Source organism: Calliphora vicina, chromosome 2, assembly GCF_958450345.1.
Source record: "Calliphora vicina chromosome 2, idCalVici1.1, whole genome shotgun sequence".
NCBI lineage: Eukaryota > Metazoa > Arthropoda > Insecta > Diptera > Calliphoridae > Calliphora > Calliphora vicina.
In genome coordinates this window covers 97,179,004-97,202,293 of record NC_088781.1, presented here as the reverse complement: position 1 = coordinate 97,202,293, position 23,290 = coordinate 97,179,004, and the positions used below count along the sequence as shown (strand labels likewise).

General features: G+C 29.9%; 1 protein-coding gene across 3 annotated transcripts in view; it reads right to left on the bottom strand.

The window, feature by feature from the left end:
* The window catches only part of Oatp30B (Organic anion transporting polypeptide 30B), a 94,604-nt gene extending 71,639 nt beyond the window's left edge, over window positions 1-22,965 (bottom strand). Inside the window, exons 1-2 of one of the 3 annotated variants that reach the window (XM_065501765.1) lie at window positions 22,671-22,965; window positions 7,045-7,376 (exon numbers count right to left, since the gene is read on the bottom strand). The gene's annotated coding sequence lies outside the window, so the exon portion shown is untranslated. The remainder of the gene's footprint in view (window positions 1-7,044; window positions 7,377-22,670) is intronic. The other 2 variants (XM_065501764.1, XM_065501766.1) reach the window with 2 other exon arrangements.
* Window positions 22,966-23,290: the final 325 nt, after the last annotated feature.

Sequence of the window (23,290 nt, the reverse complement as noted above, 5' to 3'; positions counted from 1 at the left end):
ACATTATTTACTGAAAGTTTAGTGTGTTTTTTTTTCAAACTTCTTAATTGATAACAAATCATTTCAACTACAACTGTGTACGTCAAAAGCAAAAAGAACAAAGAAATAGGAAAAGGAAGACGAAACAGAAGCAGAAAGCAATAACTGCAGCAACAATAATAATAATGTCGACTAGAACATCCACCAACAGTCAAGATAAAATTATATTTTACAAGTCTGTCTACGATTGTAAATAAATTTATTTGCAAACGGATGTATATCTTTATTTTTTTTTGTTTTTTCTAACTTTTATCTTTAAGATACACAACTAACAAAAAAACATACTAAAACGTTGAAAAATTAATAAACGACGACACCAACCACAACAACAATAAATGCCACACAATTACATAAGACTCTTTCTTGGTTTATGCAACATTTTGTTTTAGCAAATTTGCACTAAATATATTCGAATTTTGGTTCATTATTAAATTCTGACTTCTTAAGTACAAATTTATAGCAAATGCCACAAAATTTCTTAATATTGCTTCTCTTCCATTTTACATATATAAATTTCTTAACTCTACCATGTAAAAAATGTAACAACTTTCAGCTACAAATATAATTTTTGGAACTATGCCATAGTTTTGTTTAATCTGCCGGATATTTCTAAGAAAATTTTGAAATTATTTTTGTCCATAAAACACCTTGAAGAGCACACACCACACCACCTTCAATACTTTTTAACACATATTGTTGTCAGTGCTTTTTCTGTTGTTTTAAGAAACAACCACAAAAAATCATTAAATTATATTTATCAAGTTTTATTTTTTTTACGAATGTTGAAATATTGCACGCATTTATGGTTTCCATGTGTGTATTAGGTATTTATATTTGTATATTATTGTTCCAATTGAAACAATTCAAACATTTGTACTACCCACATTTAAATAAAGATTTTAAAACTAAAACAAAAGTCTCATTAAAGTTCGTTCCAAAATAGTTAAAACTAATTTGGCTTTTGTCGAGGTTCAAAGTTAAATTTTTGTCAATAAGTAGCTATCAATTATCTCTTATAACTAAGGAGATATTCGCAAATGAAAATTAAATTTTCAAAATTTTTACCCATCCTAATACTAATCCATCCTTTACCCATCATCATGATGTCAATATCTTACTTATTTTGTGGCACTGTGTTTCTTGTTGATATTGTTTACGTTTTTGAACACTATACCTGCACTTTACTATAATAATAATAAAGAATTTACTAAATATAAATAAAGAATCACTGATAAATGATAGTATTTGTTTCCTTCCAGATCTGTATACGATGACCAACGCACGTGGGCATAGCCAAGGAGTATTCGAGTTTAAGTTATTAAAATGGGCCCAACAAATGACCAGGGGCGGCGCCATGGAGGATCACAGTAGGATACCACGTGCCATTTATTTGTTTCCCATCCGATTTCAAACATTTTTATATTTTTGGAAAGCGCTTTCGTGTGCTATTTAACTCTTCTAATTTTTGAGTTATAGGCATTTAAAAATTAAAATTTTAAAATTTGGCTATACGTTGGACCGCTATTTTAAAAATATAGGTCGTAATTTTGTACCGAATGGACTCGATTTTTTTTGTTATTTAGACAGCTAAATTACCAACAATATACAAAAGATTTGAGATCAATATCTATTATGGATCCAAAAAATAGTAAATTTTTGTTGTTTTTTGGGCGAAAAGGTGACTTACCTCTTTTTTTATTAAAAACTAATTTCTTTAAGAACATATAACAATTTTATGGTTTTCTGTGAGGTATCTTTATGGAGAACATTTTGGTATAAAAAACATCCCACTTTTCAAATATGTCCCTAGGATTGCAAATATTAGGAAAAATTTGATCCACATTTATTCCGAGCTATATTTTTTGTGCTAAAAAAATTAAAAAATACTGTTACGTAATTGTACTTGAATTCAAATATAACGATTTTAAGGGCTGATTTAAAAGTAGCATAATGCTTTCAAATAACAGTGCTGCAATAGCAAACTGTAACATAACTGCGGGCATTATTAAATAAAAGCTTTCAGTTGACCATTGATCGTAAGTTGGCAACGCTGCGACCGTATATTCGAACTCGAATAATCAGTTAAAGAACATTGTAGAAATAGAGCTTTCTAGATGGTTATGCAGTGTTATAAATAGTGGCAGAGATTGCAGTCGTGAGTGAGTTTATCAGAGACGCTATTTGAATAAACGTCAACTGAGTGCCTTAAAGTGTGCTGTATTTTTCAAGTAAATTCGTGTACATTATAAATTGTGTCTGTATTTCTGAGAATTTACCCCTTGTCTATACCTGACAAATATTTATTATAACAATTAATGACGTTTGTTGTCAAGACAAAGTTGTCTGTGCAAAAGCACTAACAATTTTGTCATAACGAAGCAATAATACTAATAAATGAAGACTATACTGGATAATTTTTTATCATGACAACGATTTTGACGTTTATCATGATAGAAATTGATTAGGTATATACAGGGGGTTATAAACGTGTATAAAAAACATTGAGTGATAATTTAATTCTGTTGTTGTTGTACATTTGAATAAATAAAGAGTTGTTACCATTTTCAAACTACTAAACGGCTTTTATTTGCAATCAAAAGTATCCGGTTTATTTAAAGGAAATAAACCATCGTTTTGAAAAGGTTAAAACGTAACAATACTTTTTCATGCTAAAAAATTTGTATAAATTTTCTTAATGTGACTGGGTCAGAACCAATGACTTGTGTTAAATAAAATATTAAGAAAATTTATAAAAAAGTGCAATATTTTTGAAGGACCAAAAATTAATTTATCTTAACAAAAAATATAGCTCGGAATAAATGTGGATCAAACTGTTCCTAATATTTGCAATCATATTAAAATGATAAATGTATATTGAAATTTTTTTATTTTTTTCTCTCGCTCTGCAAACCACAACCATTAGAAAAAGATTATAGAACGTCAAAATAACCATACGATTTGATATTACTTTTTTGAGAACTGTAATTTGTTTCGCAGCTGTGTAAGCTGTGACGCTAGCTTTCAGCAGAGCAGTTTCGTGTCGCTTTAAGAAAAAACACAGCAATATATTCTAATTTAAATTTCACAACCCAAACGATTTTCATTTAAAGGTTTTCTCTGATCTTTACTTTTTCAAAGATCATTGAAGTATCCGATGTTTTGCTATATTAGAACATCGTAGCAAGGTATTGTAACAGTTTTTATAAGAGAGAATGAATGAAATAGAAGTTCCCATTGAATTTGCAATATTTAACCACTTTAATTCCATTTATACCAACCAATATGTAAATTTAAAACTAATTTCAATGTTTCTCCAAACCTTATATAAAAAATTGTCCAAAAGAACAATTTGTCCAGTTATTCAACTAATAAAAAATAGGTGTGCGTGACTTGACAAAAATGTTTAAACCAAAATGGCACACTTTCAATTTTTACTACGAAAAAAGCCCAAACAAAGAAACAACCTAAAAGTAGTTAAACAAAAGTTAGTTTATATAAGTAAATAAAGAAGTGGAAATAAAAATAAATCCGCATTATTAAATTTGACAATATAATTTAATAAACATAAATAAAAGTGTGCCGCTGTAGCAACATGAAGTTTAAATGTTTATGTATGTATTTGGATAATGAGTTTATTGTTTAAATTATAAAATTCATATTTACTTAATATGAAAATAAATATCCAAGACTTGAACAAACGTTTTCGTTGAGTGTAAACAATGTCGAAAATAGAATCACTATGTGTGTGAGTTGTGTTTGGAAACTCAAACATTTCTTAGACACAAAAATATTTATAACAAAAATTGTGAGAATATTTACTAAATAGTGGGTATTTTATGTGAATTTTTTATTGTCATTCCATTCCGTTTTATTTAAATATTATTTTGGTTTTGATTTTAGGTGTAACTTTTAGTTTTTGTTTGAATTTTCTTTCGTTTTGGGTTGTAGGTGAAAGTTGTGTGTGAATCATTAAAAAATATATAAAAATAAAACAAAAGAAATGTTAAATTGGCGGAAATAATGTAGTAACCTTAAAAAATCTGAAATCAAATTTTAAGATTCTACTTTAAGAAAAAGTACCTAAAATGACTTAATAATTTTTTGGTTTAGATACTAAAAGCTTTAATACATAATGCAATTTTATATTATTAAAGGTTTTTGAAATAAAATTTCTATACAAAATTTGTATCAAAAACCTTTTAATAAATCAAAATGTTCATTATGTATAACGGGGTAAAACTACATACATATTTGAAATAAATAAGTGCCAATTAAAATTAAATCCAATTACGTATTTATATTTTACATAATTTATTTATATCACCGTATCAAAATTATTTATAATCACTAAGTTTTTCTCATTTCTTTACACACAATGATTTGTTTTTCATTGTCAGTGTTAAAACGATTTCATTTTTTCTTATTTTCGAACAAAAATTTATTACACTGTTCACAAACTTTGTTTTGGGCAGCTTGTAGCCAAAAGTTTTTTTGTTTTTTTTTCAGCTGACAACACATGTCACCAATCAGTTTGTTTGTGAGATTTCAAAACAAAAACAAAACGGTAAACAATTACAAAAATATTTACGAAACATAATGCAAACAGAGATAGAAAATTTTATATTATCGTAATATTTATATCACTCACTCTCGCACACTAACGAATATTGCAAGTTTATTTGCATTAGCATATTGCTGCATACAAAAGAGATATTTAAAATAATGAGAGCCACCACTAAATCATTACAAAGAGAACATAATTTGCTCTGACTCTTAAAATGCCTCAAGTACCTGTGAAATTGAAACACATAGCGAACAGGGCTGCCAGATGAACGATGAGATGTTTCATGTGGCCAAATTTGAATTTAATAAATTCTCAGATAATTACATGTATGCAACAAATGCCAGTTGTCAAATAGTAATATCTAGTTGTATTTTGACATTTTACAATACGGAACGGAAGGAAGGAAAGAGAAATTTAATCTTTAAAAATCTGAAATGTTTTCATTTTACATATTGGACAATTCCATATCATCGTACGTGACATTTGTACGCCTATAGAGTGGAATAGATTTTGCAAAAATAAGAGTATCTGAAAAAAGGCGTTATGTTCTCTTATAATTTCTTACACTAAACGAAATATTTTTCCTTTACAATCCGTTATATTTAAATAAAAACAATCTTTGGATGATTTTATAATAAATAAAATTTAATATCGTACGTGACATACCGAACTTGACAGATTTTTCTCTTATAGTAAAACAATATATATTCTGTAAATATATGTATGTATACAAAAACTAAAAAAATAATGAAAAATATACATTCGGTTTCAATAAACAATTTTATAATAGCAAATAAACAATCAGAGTCAAATTCATTTCATACTATGTATGTATATGCTAATTCGGAACTTAGTTTTAACCACATTTTTAGCCTAAAACATGCCAATTAAATTAAAAAATTAAATATAGTCAGTTTAAACTATTATTATGCCAATAAAATGTTGTAATAAGCTCTAAATACCTACACATAGTAATATTTTAGTGTTTTCTCCTATTCAAATCATCTTGAAAAAAGTTTGAAGGGTTTTTGGGTTTTCGGTCGTGGTGGTCATTCTCGTGGAATTGCCCATATGTTATACAATTATAAAATACATGACAATACATTGTCATGAATGACTTATGCTAGGTATACACGTTACGATAAGTCGTACGATAAATCGTATAAGTATGAAATTAGTAACGTGTATCGTGTATGTTGTCGTACTAACGAAGTATGAAAATCAAAAATTTTTGATTTTTGTGATATTTTTATTACTTGTCATTTTTTTCAAAGGAAATAGTACGATTTGTAGTAACGTCTATCACAAAATCGTACTTCAACTCATACTACGATTAGTACGAAAAATAGTATCGTAGCATTAGGTTTTTCGAGATAATAAAACATTTTCAATAGAAAACGAGTGCGATAGACCTTTTTCCAAACTACAATCATTCTTAAATTTTTTGGTTTGTCTTCTATTGATATATTCCTAAAGATTCGAAATGATTAAAATGGTTGATGCTAATTAATTTCGGTTGAGGTTATAACTTAACTAGTCACAACCACAACAGCCCTAAAGGAGGACAAAAAAAAGGAAGTGCTTATCTGTCGTTTATATTATTGATGAAAAATACTCTTCAACGTACCCAGTTGTGCACCAACTCTGGCGACCACCACTTTGCCACAGCTAATGAGCAGATACGATGCGGTGTTAAAATGTAATAAATTGGCATAATACATTTAACCCCATCAGAAGTAAGGAATAATAGATATTTTTATACCCTACACCACCATAGTGGTGTTTGTGCAGATGTTTGTAACACCCAAATGTCCTCCCGAAATTGGACTTTATCGGTCATAAATGTTTAATTTATATATGTAACTCCACAAATTTCACTTTAAATAAGTTTTATATATACGAAATTCATTTCACCAAATTTTGTTACGATCGGTCCATAATTAGTCATAGCTCCCATATAGACCCGCTTCCAAAAATTACTTTAACGTGCATAAATCTCTTAAAAATTTTGGTATACACACAAAATTCACCATAAATAACTTTCATATAGACATAAATCACAAATGTGATTATTGTGTTCAAAGTCTGGCATCCTTATTTCATATGCAAACATTCTCAGATACACTCACGGATAAGTTTAAAATACAAAATAAACAACAATAACAATAACAACAAATACAAATATTTAATTTCTTCTTAATTTTTGGCAAATATTTTCAATTTGACAGGTATCCAACTAAACTCTGACTATTTTCAAATAAAATTAAAGATGGAACTCAAATAAAAACAAAAGAAATCTTTAATTCTAATTAGAAACATATGTAAATTAATAATGAAATAAAACTTAAATACCTATAATAATAACAGAAATAATAAATTTTAATTAAAAAAAAGAAATGAATTGAATTGAAGAACAAAACAGAAACAATAAAATGTCTTACCTTGTTTTTTTAAAGATTTTAGAAGAAGAGATGCAAGTGTAGGGGGTCTATTCTTCTTTGTTGTATTAAAGATTTCTGCTGCTGCTGCTGTACTTGTATTTGCTCGTGTCGTTCTCCACAAATTTTAAATGTCAAATGTTAAAATTAACTAACAAACACACTTTTTCTTATTTTTTCTTTAAATAATAATTTTATGTTGGTTAATTTTTTTTTCTTGTATATTATTTTTTATATTTTTATTGATTTTGTTATTATTTATTTGATATTTTGTTTAACACTTTAGTTTTTTTTGTTATTTTTGTGATAATTTTACCAACCGTCGTAGAAAATTACTAAAAGGTGATGAAACAAATTTATGTATTATATATAAAATACTGGTAATTTATAAATATATTTTATGTAATAACGATAAATAAACACAAAAGTTGAAGTGAAAAAAGGAAAGACAACGAAAAAGGAACAACGACAGCAATAAACACACTGAAACACTTTTATTTAACTTGATTTTTTTCTTTCTTAATTTTTTTTTGTTATTTTTCTTTTACATGTATTTTTCCACAAGGAACAAAATACAACATAAACTGCCAAATATTTATATTAAACCAACAACAATCCAAAACCAGGCAGCCAGCCAACCAACCACCTTCAGCAACATGAATTATGGACTGACTAACATGCTTTTTTTGTTCGAGATACACAGCAATATTTACCATATAAGAGTGTTTCTTGTTTTTTTTTATTTTTGTACCATTCTGCTCTACTCGACGATTTTCCATGTGTATGTATTCGACATAACAATAACAATGAGAGAAGAACAAACAACAACAAAAATATGGAATTATCAAGGGAAGGATCCATATTTAGTACGAAAAACTACCCGAATACAACTTGAAATCCTTTTTTATGTGGTCACATTTTGTTTGAAATTTAAAAATAAATTTGAATATATTTCGCCATATACGCAGTCCTTTGTTGTGATGTCCGTGTCTTTGTGTATATGTCCCAGATTTGGTCCAGAATTTCATTCCCTTCCCAGCATGTTCTACCATAATTATATTCAAGAAAGAGATATGAACTTCCTTTGAATGTCGAGCAAATTAACCGCATGTGCCTCGATTGGATTAGGCGGCTTGCAGACTGTATTTAAATGCGATGCAAGCTGAAGACTATGAAGACTACCCAACATAACACGTTATAGAATTGGTAGCAGTATGAATTTAAAATTTTTTTTAAAAAATGCAGAAAATCACGAACTAAAAAAAAGTGGAAATAAATCTGTAACTTCTAAACGAATAGTCCGATCTTAATAAATATTCCTATAGCTAGGAGGAGGTGTTGATAAGTTTAAGTTTTGAATTTGGGCTTATAACATCTAGGGGGTGCCAAGTCACAATGCCCCAAATTGGGGCACCTCGGGTATATCAAAAATTAAAAATGATGCCAAATTTTTCTTTGAAATCTGATTTAAAACATTTTTATATATGGGGGATTTCATGTCAAGTGAACCAACTTTTGAAATCGATGTCTTCCGATCGGGATGAAATTTGCACCAAGGTTAGCTCTATTGGATAGTAACTCAGACACAATTTTTCAACAACATCGGTCGAGAACTCTCTGAGTTATAGGGGGTAAAATTTTGACAATTTGGTCAAACAGGGGTTTTTTCTTATCCATGTAACTTATTACCTATTGTTCTTAGCAAAATGTGTTCCAAATAGTATAGATAGCTATTTCTTCGATCTTTCGAAAAAAAATATTTAAAAAAAAAAATAAAAAATTTTTAATATTTTTTTTCCGAAATCAAAAACTTTTTTGACTTTTTTTTAAAATACGCTATTTTTTTTTATTTTTTTTTTTTCTTAAAATAAAGTTTAGATATTTTCCTTGAACACCTACTTGGTCGCTTAGTGGGATGCGAGTGGGATATCTATCAAAATAAATATTTTGTAACTCAAAACATAAAATTTTTGACTTTTTTTGCAAAATCAAAAACTTTGTTGACTTTTTTTTTTCAAAATGGACCCTTTTTTAATCTTTTTTTTTAGGTCAAACAAAAGCTTAGATATTATCCTTGAAGACCCTTTTGGTCGCTTAGTGGGATGCGAGTGGGATATCTATCAAAATAAATATTTTTTAACTCAAGACTTACAATTTTTGACTTTTTTTTTTTGCAAATACGATTTTTTTTCCAAATGGGCCCTTTTTTTAAAATTTTTTTTGTAGTCAAAAGAAAGCTTAGGTCCATTCCTTTAAGATATTTTTAGTCCCTTAGTGGGATGCGAGTAGGATATCTATCAAAATAAATATTTTGTAACGCAAGACATACAATTTTTTAATTTTTTTTTGCAAAATCAAAATTTTTTTCCAATATGGGCCCTTTTTTAATTTTTTTTTTTGCTCAAAAGAAAGCCTAGGTCCATTCCTTTAAGATATTTTTAGTCCCTTAGTGGGATGCGAGTGGGATATCTATCAAAATAAATGTTTTAACACAAAAATTGTATGTCTTGAGTTACAAAACATTTATTTTGATATATATCCCACTCGCATCCCACTAAGCGATCAAAACCATCTTAAAGGAATAGGCCTAAGCTTTCTTTATAGCAAAAAAAAAAAATTACAAAAAGGGCCCATTTTAAAAAAAAGTCAAAAAAGTTTTTGATTTTGCCAAAAAATCAAAAATTGTATATCTTGAGTTACAAAATATTTATTTTGATAGATATCCCACTCGTATCCCACTAAGGGACCTAAAATATCTTAAAGGAATGGACCTAAGCTTTCTTTTGACTAAAAAAAAATTTTTAAAAAAGGGCCCATTTTGAAAAAAATTTCGAATTTGCAAAAAAAAAGTCAATAATTGAATGTCTTGAGTTACAACATTTTTATTTTAATAGATATCCTACTCACATCTTCCTAAGTGACAAAATAGGTCTTAAAGGAAAAGACCTAAGCTTTCTTTTGAGCAAAAAAAAATTTTTAAAAAAAAGTCCCATATTGGAAAAAAATTTCGATTTTGCAAAAAAAAATTAAAAAATTGTTACAAAATATTTATTTTGATAGATATCCCACTCGCATCCCACTAAGGGACTAAAAATATCTTAAAGGAATTGACCTAGGCTTTCTTTTGAGCAAAAAAAAAAATTAAAAAAGGGCCCATATTGGAAAAAAATTTTGATTTTGCAAAAAAAAATTAAAAAATTGTATGTCTTGCGTTACAAAATATTTATTTTGATAGATATCCCACTCGCATCCCACTAAGGGACTAAAAATATCTTAAAGGAATGGACCTAAGCTTTCTTTTGACTACAAAAAAAATTTTAAAAAATTTGGAAAAAAAATCGTATTTGCAAAAAAAAAAGTCAAAAATTGTAAGTCTTGAGTTAAAAAATATTTATTTTGATAGATATCCCACTCGCATCCCACTAAGCGACCAAAAGGGTCTTCAAGGATAATATCTAAGCTTTTGTTTGACCTAAAAAAAAAGATTAAAAAAGGGTCCATTTTGAAAAAAAAAAGTCAACAAAGTTTTTGATTTTGCAAAAAAAGTCAAAAATTTTATGTTTTGAGTTACAAAATATTTATTTTGATAGATATCCCACTCGCATCCCACTAAGCGACCAAGTAGGTGTTCAAGGAAAATATCTAAACTTTATTTTAAGAAAAAAAAAAAAATAAAAAAAATAGCGTATTTTAAAAAAAGTCAAAAAAGTTTTTGATTTCGGAAAAAAAATATTAAAAATTTTTTATTTTTTTTTTTAAATATTTTTTTTCGAAAGATCGAAGAAATAGCTATCTATACTATTTGGAACACATTTTGCTAAGAACAATAGGTAATAAGTTACATGGATAAGAAAAAACCCCTGTTTGACCAAATTGTCAAAATTTTACCCCCTATAACTCAGAGAGTTCTCGACCGATGTTGTTGAAAAATTGTGTCTGAGTTACTATCCAATAGAGCTAACCTTGGTGCAAATTTCATCCCGATCGGAAGACATCGATTTCAAAAGTTGGTTCACTTGACATGAAATCCCCCATATGTATATGGAATCTACTAGACGAGTTATTAGCATTTGAAAAGTAAAATTTTATGTTTTTTACCTACCTTGGTCAGCTTTTATGCTAATAACGGATCCAATTCTTTTCCGATTTTCTTAAAGTACCTTTTTTGAATTAACAAGACATTTATTAATAATTGTAAGAAAAAATTTTTTAAAAACCTTAACTGAGTCAAAAGTAATGTGTATTCAAACTTCAAAAAATAAAAATGTCGTTTTTTCGCAATTTTTTTTTTCGAAAAAAGTGCATACATTAATTTTAAATTATACAGAAAATAAGAAAAATATAAATAATGTGTATATATTTCTTGAAATATTATAAAAGGAAAATAATATCAAAATTCGTTCGTGGTCCAAACCCTTCCGAAGTTGACCTATTTTTTATGTAAATTTCAACTTTAGACAACATGGTCTCTAAACGCATAGCTGCTTTCAAAAAATTAAGACCTGTTTTGTATGTCCCAATATGTTCTTCAATATTGCACAAAGGGATTTCATAGCCGCGGACTTGGTGCCTTCAATAGATCGAAAAATCAAAAAAATCACAATTTTGGCATTTTTGAAAATTGTTTGGGAATTGTGGGATTGTCATTAACAATTCGCAAATATGTTTTTCATTTATGGATTTGGATCAAAAGTTTCTATATAAGTGTAAAATTTCATTAAAAACGATATATAAACAAAACTTTTATTGCATTTTAAAAATTTAAATTTTCAAAAAAAGTCAGCTACCATTTTTTATTCCCATATTTTTTAAAAAAAGTCTTCTATAATTTTTTTAATTCTTAATTTTATTAAAATTGGTCTATTCGTTTAGAAGTTATAGATTTATTTCCACTTTTTTCTCAGATCCCCCACTGTGCGTCAGTAATGTTTTTTTTCGAATAATTACACAGCTAACAATGTTTTGAATTCATAAGTTGCAGTTGCATTTATTTTACTTCCTTAAAGCTTCTCAGCAGAGACGATTGGCCCCTTTCCTGGATTGTCAGAAACTATATGATATTGCACATAGCAGACGGACCAATGAATCCACTTGTGTTATTGCGAGGTCCACTTGGACCGTATAAGATGCTGGCAGGATGAATCTACAAACTACATTCCGTCGCAAACAACAATTGGAACACATGCTAGGACTTTGGTCCAGCGGTTTAACGAAGAAGAGGGGAAGACTGTGGCCCACCTATTCTTTCAATGTCTGAATTTGGCCAACACGAGGGAGCCTACACTTGGAAACCATTTACTTTCGTGTTTAGAAGAGTTGTCGAGGATAAATCTAAAACACATCCATTACTACAACAGAGAATCTAGTTGGTCCAACAATCAGTTTCTAAGGAACCTAACCTAATTCCCGGGAATGAAAGAGATCGGAAAATTAGGAAGCCTACTCTTTATCAAAAACGTTCGTTTAATTCAGTTTGCATAGAAGTAGAGTTAAGGAAAGTCACATCTGATTTCTTTCGCTTAGAAAACGAACGTTTAATATTGCTTCACTTCTGAACGCGTGGAAATATTAATGGAATATCTGGTTGTTATTTTTCTAATATGTGTTGCAGTATGAATAAATTTCGTAAACGCTTCTAACGAGGTATCAGTGTGATTATATGAAAATAAAAATTTCTATCATTTGCTACGAATCAATATCTGTCATATTTAGTTCCTTTTGCTCCTCCACCGCCTCCCTCGCTTGACTATGGGGACTGCACAAAGAAATAAACTTGTTGTATTAAAAGGCAACAAAAAGCAAAACCTCAATGTTTTAAAGTACAATACAAGTCCATACATACATTCATACACACACTTGTAAATGTATGTACATGTATTTTATGGGTATCTAGGCATGTTGCATATCTGGCTGTGTGTTGCATGTAAGTACACAGAGTATTTAGGTTTTCTTTCTTTAAAAATTGAGGCTAATCCATTTTTAAGATGTTGTTTCTTTCAGTCCGCATTGTACTCATGTTCATGCACTGCAACAATCTACAAATAATTAGTAGCAGACCGTATGCGACTACATGATAGAAAAAGTTTTTTCTATTTTTTTTTTTTGAAATAAAAATTAAACAAAAAAAACAAAATCATACACGATAAGTAGATGAAATATCATGCAAACACATACTCAGGCACATAAACTTTGAAATATGAAATTTTCTAAGGTTGGGTGACAACGACAACAAACTAAAAAATATCGGGGAAACAAAACAAAAAAAAAAAAGTTTATAAAAGTTTTATACTTGGCGCCTGGTATGCGTGCATGACCATAGAAACAAGTGAATTGTCATGTTAGTGAGTTTAGGTATTTTTTTTATTTATACATACATATTTAGTTATACAGAAATTAATATTTTAAATGAAATTAAAAAATATATATGTATACAGACCATAACTATATACATACATATAGTTCTGGTCTGCATGTATGATTTGTATATAAAGATTATGCGAAGTGATACAAAATCTAATTAGATTATTAAATCAAACAGCCAAAATAATGATTTTAATGTTGCATTAAATATTCTATTCATATGCTCTAGGTTCTCCTTTGAATTAAAGATTAGTGTATGTTGTCATCGCAAAGAATTTTCTAGATTTATTAGCAAATACCTCATGAGAAGTATAAATTCTTTCAAATCATCTTCTTAATTTCTTATTATCCATTTATTGCAGCCGAAGCACAGTGGCCAAAAATAAAATAATTTTTTTTCTAAGCTTTATTGCACTAAATTTATTGATAACACTCTAGATTTTATGAATCTAACAAATTTTGTTGTTTTTTTTGCGAGATTTAATATTTGTGTCCTCTGAAAGTTGAGGTATGTTTATATTGCATATAAAATTTTTATATTTTCATAAAAGAAAACTTAAGTTTATCTAATAAGTTATTCGCGATATTGTCTCCAAAAACCCTACAGACATTAAATTTTAACTATTTTCTACCAAATTAAATAATATAAGCCCATTAAAAAATACCTGAAGAATACTTTTTTGACCTTTCCAAAACACACGTTTTTAAAAACTACTTTTTCACGTAGACTTTTTGATATTTGGCACTCATTTGCCCACTGCTTCTTATGCATCAAATTGTAGATTTTGTTCCCTCTTTAAGTTAAAAAATATTGTGATGCCGAAAAGTTTGAGGAATATGCTGTAGAAACAGCCAGAATTCTTGTTGAGGAGTATCCTACGTACTACCTCCATCCATCGGTACACAAAATTCTGATCAATGGAGCTGAGGTGATCCAGCACTAGTTTCAATAGGTGATTTGTCGGAGGAAGCGGCTGAACCGAAAAGTAAGGATATAAAGCAGTTTAGATTGCAACATACATGAAAAATATTGCGCATTGCTACAAATACAGATCATTTAAATAGGCTCATTTTAAGTTTATTTCTGGAGCCCGAAACTTACCAACAAAGAAAACAAGTAGTGTAAGTCAAGGAGTTTTAAATTTGCTTAATAAATGATATATTAATATCTTATTTTACCTTATTACCTTATATTACTTAATAATACCGCATTATATAACTTTGTATAACTTTTTAATTTTTTTTTTTTCAATGTATATTTCAAATGAATTAAAATGGAACACAAATTGTTTAAAACAAACGAATTTTCATATTGAAATAATTTATTTCAAAAATTCTTAAAAGAAATCTATATGCCAATTAACCTTTCAAAGATCAAATGGCTACTGTGGCTACAGTTGTTTATATTTTTTTCTAAAAATTTGCAAACTTTAAGTTTTAGCCTTTTTAGTTTTGGAGATTTATTATTTATGACCGCTTGTCAATAACCACTGTGCGATGCCTAAGGTGTTTACACGAGAACATGAACTCTACTGAATATTAGAGGTATAAGCCTGAGGTGAATTGTGCATAATATTTATTTGATTACATGGGTTAATTGACACATAAAAGAATTAAAAAAATGCAACAAATTGGATATTAAATATTAAAATTGGACTCATTCAAAATTATTGAAAATTTCATGGTCCAAACGAACTTACAAATGAAGATTGTAATGAGCACGGATCATACCTCATCGCATACGGTGGATCTTCAGAACCAAGGCTTAAGCTGTACTACACTCATTAGTTAGCTATGGAGAAAGATCCCTAAACTATAAGGAATACCCTTATGTTGCCTTCCTGGATATAAAGGTTGACTTGATCGTCAAAACGTTGTTGACACTAAGAGATAACTGGAAATTTACCACTTAAAGTAGGCTCACACACATGACAAATATTTGCTCAAAAAAGCATAACCACTTTATTTAGCACAAATTAGTTTGACGTGTTTACTCTTACAAGTGTTTTGTAAGATCAAACAGCATCAAATAAAATAAAACTAAGTTTTTTCTTTTGAATCATCTTAAGTAAAATAAGTTTTTCAAATGAATAAAAGAATTCAAATGTATTTTATTTCGTGGTTACGTATTACCTTTAGACTACTCCAACGTTTTGTAATCTTAACATCAACACAAAGCCATGGAGAAATCTGAATCACAAGAAGTTACACTAACTTTATTCGGCAATTCCAAATATTGAAACCTGAATGTACAATCTAGCACTATTAAAGCGGCAAATGGATTATAGTTCTATAAAAAGGCTATTGCCTAAAATGGGTAATCAATCCTAAAAATATATGTATGTTAGCTTACGATTTTGTCTCAAACCATCTGTATTTTCTGTAAGCATTGCAATGCATTGGAGACGGAAAATCACTAAAGAAAATCGAACGTATTATGGGTTGTTGATGAAACCGTTGCACTTAGGACTACTCCATTTAAGGCACTGTTCACTATCCTGGATACCAGCACACATGTTAGCTAAAATAAGAGGTTCAAAGACTGTCACAAAATCATGGACACACAATAACTTTGGTCATGACAACATTGTAGGATGGATTTCCGTTGGCATGCAATACATAAATCCTTTTTTTGATTCAGGTTAAATGACTAATATACCGTATATGTGACACTATGATAACAGAGAATATCATCCAAATATTCACTGACTGATCAAGATCACACGAAAGTATTAGATGTGGCATAGATTCGGATAATGGTTGCGTGATTCATAAAGAAATTGTGACTATAAAAATGGTCTCGCAAACAAATTTAGCACCACGGGATATTCGACTGAATATCTACATGGGTTGCAGGAAATGGAAATATTGATGGAAACTGCAGAGCTGATACACTTCCGAAAGACGGCACGACCAAAGATTTGTATTAGTTCAGTTGTGATATTGAAATTCCTCTCACGATGGCAAAACATCTCATTGCTATCGAAAGATGGGAAAACAAACTCGACTAAGAAGCCGCATTGCCATAGAACAAATACATACATAGAAGGGAAGGAGAGAGAAATTACAATGAAAACAAACAAAATTTTGGGACTTGAGGCAAGAATGTCGCGATAAGTACAAGGTATCACAACGGAATCTATGTACATATGTATGTTTGGACCCAAGTGAGCTATAGTTCAGAAACCAACCTTCCGCTATTTTGATTAAAAAACAAATAGAAAATCTTAAATTACTCAAAAATTTTGCACCAAACTACAACTAAATTTTAAAGAAATTTTTCCATTTTCTTTGACGTTTCAATGTCGTTTTGACAAAATTAATTACTTATAGCATGAAGATTGATTTTGAACTGAATTGATTTATTTGTGTGGGTTTGCTTTTTTACTAACAAAAGTGTCGATTCATTAAAACTCAAGTTGACCTGCTTAAGGTTGTGATTGTGAGTGGTAAATACAATATTTAGACCATTTCTGTTATAACTTTTCAAAATAATTTTGTGTCTTTTTTTTCAAATAGCTAAATAAATATACGCCAAATGTATACACATATTCATATAAATAAATTTAAATGTAAAAAATACAAATCACAATAAATACGTGAAATAAAACATGGAAAGAAATGTGAAAAAGAAACAAGTAAATAATTTATAGTCAATTCAAATCGACTTCATTGCGCTCTATCCACATGTTTTTTTTTAATATGAAGTCTATATTTTGTTTAAACTTGTTTATTTATTTATTAATTTATATAAAAAAACGTTGTTTGTTTTAATTAAATAAATCTGCAAAATTTAACAGATGTATAACATTTATTTAATGAGTGTTTCTCGAAATATGATGAGCGATTTATTACATACAAATTAATTATGCTATTTCCTTTGCAAGTTGTTTAAAAGAAAGTTTATGGAGTATGGATACAATATTCTAGTATTCTGTGATTTAAATTCTGTCTAATGTAGATGGAATACGTAAAATGTCTGATATTGATCTATCACCTAGTTGACCTAGCGACATATTTCCTTTAACCAGTTTAATACTTAATCATTTAATGCCATGTAGGTGTTGCAAACTCGTGGTGAGTTTTATTTTGTACACTTATTAAACATAGTGTAGGGTATGGAAATGAACCAAATAACGAATACGAGCAACCACAGAGAGTAGAAGAGTAGAGTAACCAGAGCAAATCAGACACGTAACATCATACTTTAACAATAACTAGTACAACTACAAATACACGAAAAGGTGCAATAGTGGCGACAACAATAGAGCTGTTTGTTTTCTGCTCACGATGGTGCAGAGATGGGAAATTGAGACTTTAAAATGGTACTGAATACCAACATAACCCTGAGGGAAATTTGTGTCAATTGTTTGAAACACATTAATCCCGTGTCTTAAGAAAATCCCACTTACCCAATTGTGATGAAAATCAATTTCATGTATTCCAATTTTGTGTCCAAATACAGAAAAAATTGCTTATAGCAGTTTTAGACGATAAAACTTTTGGGACAGAGTAATACATATCCAATCCGCTTGTAGAATGGTTTTTTGAAAACTGAAAAAAATGAAGAGAGCCATCCCTATCACATATAAACATAAAACAATGCCCTCTTGCGTTGTTGAAGCTGTAAAAACACACTTTAATATGATACTACCCCAAATGTGTGTCGTAAAATGTGATGATCGCGTAAAGGAACTTTTAGTTCCGATACCTGCAACAAAGCAACTTATCCATCCTTAAGCCGCTATAATGTTAAAGGTTCTTTTCATGTAAAGTATTAGAATTTGAACTGGTTCTAACTAACCAAGATCCAATCATTAATCAATCACTATCAGTTCTCTACGATTCCTTCCCTTACTTATACAATATTTCGGCATAACATGTTTTAATTCAAACATATACCTTCACCTCAAGCATATTTTATGCCAGTGGAATATTACATAAATTTCCGCCTGAAAAATTGTGGAAAATATTCCCACAATTCGAAACCTATTTCAAATTTGGCCTCCAAGTCACCGGCTTCAGACGGTAAGCAATTTGCAATCTTTATCCTTTGGCAAATGATAGGTTCTCATTGCAAATGAGGTTATAAACCTTATCCAGTAAAACCCTTACAGTGTTCAAACTTTTGCCACCACACGAGACATTCATTGGTTATGCTCGCGTGGGTTTCTGATAACGGGGACATTGAAATGCCGGCACCACCATAATTTCCAATGAATTCTGACTTGATCTTGGCTTTCTTCTTATGAGGGATAATAACTGATCTCACACAAACTACATACTTTAAAATGCAAAGGAAAGATGTGAAAGAGAACCCACGTGCAAATAGACCTGAAAAATTTGGGCCAATATCAATTTGCAGAGAACTCTATTTGAGATCAATCTGCCTAGAAACCATCTAAGGAACCACCTATCGGCAGATTCTGTAGGCCAATATGGGCATTAGTGTTATTTAATAACCCGAAGATCATACTAGTTATTTGAGCCCATGTCCCCTACCACACAACCGTTGCCAGGCATAAATGCTTTATGAACTTCCTGATAGTACGAAGTTTAAGATATTCATAGAACTAATTGATCGAGCTGCTCATGATCGGCATCGTAAGTCTCGTACAAACTCAAACAAATAATCAGAAAATCATTGTTTCATGAATTTTAAATTAGAGAATAACGATTGATTACTCATTAGAAAATAACTAAATATTTATTTAAAAAGATGCGAAAATTGGGATCAGAAAAGTTAGTATATTGTAATTTTTAAACAATCAAAAAAAGTCAAAAGAAGTCGAACAACTCTTTCGAAGAGCACCGAACACTTCTATCAGAAAAGCAGCTCGTAATGTTAAATGCACTAATTCTTTTGTGGGTGGAGCCAAAGGGATGATGTACTGGCAGACTTTTCACAACTTCCGGGTCAAGATTTGTATATAGCTGATGGATGAGGTAATGTTCAAGAACAATACCGTACAAAAAAAAAACAAAAATCCCCAAGAAGTTTCTTGAAGATGCAGCCATTTGCAGTTGTGGCAAAAGAAGCCAATTATTTGTGAAGTCTGTCATGATAAACACAGAAATATATATTACGGAGTGTCTATAAAAACGGTTTTTACTTTTTTTAAAACAGCACAGAATGTCTTAATATTTCTGGCCCGATTTGGAATCATGCAACTATGGAAAAAATTGCCATTGATTGGTTTTCAAACAATAATGTCAACTTTGTACCACGAGAGGCAAATCAACCCAACTATCCAAACACAGGAAAGGTACTGATTTTAAGATTAAGTGTGGACCAATCGTCCAAAAAGGAAACGAAAGCATCTATCATATCATAGTTGGCTTCCAAAGCGTTAATCGTAGCTGGCTTACTCCTGAAGAACTCAGACTTTACATATCACCCGAGAAAATAGTCCAAAGGTGTGATATCGCACGATCTAGGTGGCGAATTTGCAGTAGCAAAACATAAAATTAAGTGCTCACCAAAATGACTTCTCAACAAGGTCATCGTCTTGTTGAAACCAGAGCTCACCGAGACTATGCGCTTGAATGTCAGGAAGCACATAGTCCGTTAACATCGTGCGATAACGTTTACCATTGACGGTAATATTCTTATTTTTCTCATTTTTGAAGACCAATGATTCCACCAGCCCATAAAACATACCGTTGTTTTTAATGAATGTAATGGTAGCTCTTGTTACTCTTCGGGTTGCTCGTCAGCCCAAATGGAAATAACGTATCCATTGAGCCAGAAATCTGCTTCATCACTGAACAAAATTTCACGATAAAACACCGAATTTTCAATTCGCACAGAACGCTGATTTTTGTAATATAGCCGAACGCTATTGTGGTATGAGTTTTTCCATGATGACTTGCCAAACGATACTGAACAAAAATGACAAAGTAGTTTGATATGAGTCACGCGTGATCTGTAAAAAAAACATATTGAAAATTAAACCTCACGATGAATCAATCACCCTTTATAAGATTTGTTTGATAGTTTATACATCTTATCATATCGAGTAACTTAATCAAGCGCAAAGATCCGTATGAACTCTATCTTTTTCGGAATATTATTTTAAAAACTTTCAAGTTTCATCATAAAATACTAAAGAGTAATTTAAAAAAGTCAATTTAGTAAAAATATACAATATATAATGCGAAGCACTAATATTTTTTTCGAAGCTGAATAGGTATCTTTAATTATATTTAATGGTATTTCCACCCCAGTGATGCTTGCCATCCAATGCTGCACAGTGGGGCAGAATCAAAATGTTTTGGAAATAAATCTGGCATTTCTAAACGGCTGGTCCGATCGGGATAAAATTTGACTTGAGCGTAGCCAAGAAGCATTCGAGTTTAATCCAGGGGCGGCACTATGGGGGTTCAAAGTAGGGTACCTTCGACATGTAAAATTTTTAAACGCGTACAGTTTTTTTGTTTAACATCCGATTTCATATATATTTTTGGAAAGCGCTCGGCTAGATCTTGAAAAAAGATGCTTGTGTGCTATTTATCATTTATAATATACGAGTTACAGACATTTCAAAATTGAAATTCTAAAATTTTGCCATACCTTGGTCCCCTTTTTAAAAAATATAGATCGGACTTTTGGACCGAATGGACTCGAATTTTTTTGTTGGTTAGATAACTAAATTACGAATAACATACGAAATATGTCAGACCAATATCAATTATGGATCCAAAAATAAACGATTTTCAATTTATATATTCAAAAAATAGGTGACTTAACTCTTTTTTTATTAAAAATAAACTTTCTTTATGAACATATAACAATTTTATATTTTACTATAACGTATCTTTACGAAGAACATTTTGGTATATAAAACATGTCCCATTTTTCGAGTATGTCGCCCCTACGCCCTTCGGAAAGTGACCTATTTTTTATAAAAAATTTGAACTTTGGGCCACATGTTCTAATATCCCAAAACTGGGATCAAAAAATGGGAAGCAGCTTTAAAAACCTTGATATGTTCCCTATTTATCCCCAAAGCATTTCCCAGCCCCGAAGGAAATGTGGACCCTGTGGGCAAAATTGTAAAAAATACCATTTTTTTTAATTATTTTTATAAAAGCCAATTTAGTAAAAATATACTAAATATAAAGCGAGGCACTAATATTTTTTTCGATGATGAAAAGGTATTTTTAATTAAATTTAATGGTATTTCCATCCCAGTGATGCTTGCCATCCAATGCTGTTGTAGTTGATGTTTGTTAATGTCAGATGGGGAGATGGAAAGATAGACAGACAACAGACGGACGGAAAGCAAAAGGCATGGTGTTTTAAGTTTGTTTAGTTGGATGAATGAATGAATGGATAGATGGTTGTGGATCGGTGTGGTTGGTAGGTTGAGTGTTTGGTCGCTCGATGGGTTGATTTCTGTTATATGTACTTATGTTTGAATGTGTTTAGTTAAGTTTATCTGTTTTAGAGCCAATGTGTAACTTAATAACAATAAACTAGAAATAAAACAAAGAATTAAGAAATTATTGGTGATGTTGGCGTTGCTTATTGATGTTGTTGCTGTTGTTGTAATTATTATTACATATAATTTTGTTGTTGTTAATTTTAAATACAAATTGAACACATACTACATAAATACATAAATGAAATGAATGAAACAATTTTATTTCCTATTTTATTTAATTTCATATTATGTATTCTGCAACACTTTGAAATTCACTTGTGTAAATAATTTACCAAACAAAGAACTAAACCACATAATGTTTATTATATTTTTCTTTTTATATTTTCAATAAAAACATGTTTCAAACTCAATAAACGAGGACATGTTTGTGAATGCAGTATTTGTATTATGTTGTTGTTGTCTTTTGTATTCATGTTGTGGTATATTTTCAATTTATTGATTTTTTTCTTATTGGTTTTGGATTTTTGTTTTGTTCATTTTTGCCAATTTCAATTCTGTGCCATTTTACAGCAAATTCTAGAGATACACTTGTTTTCAAACAAAAACACATACACAACAACAACTCACACAGGCACACACACACACAAACGTACCTAAATACACAGATACTAATTTAAAACACTCGCACAAAAATATTCAGGTGATTGACCTTTTAGTTGTGGCACCAACTAATAACTAGCTACAGAACGCACAGAATTTTTCACAAATCATACAATTAATATGAATTTATTCCTCTTCTTTTTTCCATTTTTTTTTTGCGTTTGTAATTGATTTATAGATGGTTGGATGCAAAATAGCAATTTTTCAGACTTTAACACATACACTCTCTCAGCCGTGCAGTATCTACATGTGGATTTAGTACCTAGACTTTTTTATACCTTAAAGATACACATTTACTCACAGCAGTTCACTTTAGATTCTTTTGTATTTCTCACACCAAAAATAAAAAAATCATAAATGAAAAAATTTATTCAAATTCATACAGATTTTTCTTTGTTTTTTTTCTATACATAGGTATAGGTATTTAGTTTTTTATATTTAATCTATTTTCGTTTTCTTGTCCCGATTTTGCGACCGAATAACTGAGTTAACACCAATAAACTGAATTGACATGAATTGTTTCGTTTCATTTCCAACTTGGTGTTGCTCAACGAATAACCAACGTATGCGAAGAGACAGAAGACCTAAAAATTTTACAACACAATTTAAGAGAAAATTTTATACTTTTTTTTAAAGAGATTGCATATGAGTAGTAAGAGAAAAATTAAATAACAGCTGTTTACAACTGTAGTGGTGGTAAGATTTTTTTGTGTATCCTCAAAAGCAGTGTGATGTGAAACAAACATGCTGTAATAATAATATTATAAAATCAGTGATGATATTAAATATTCTTGTAATTAGTACCAGTAGTGTAATGAAATACATAGCACTTTTATATACCA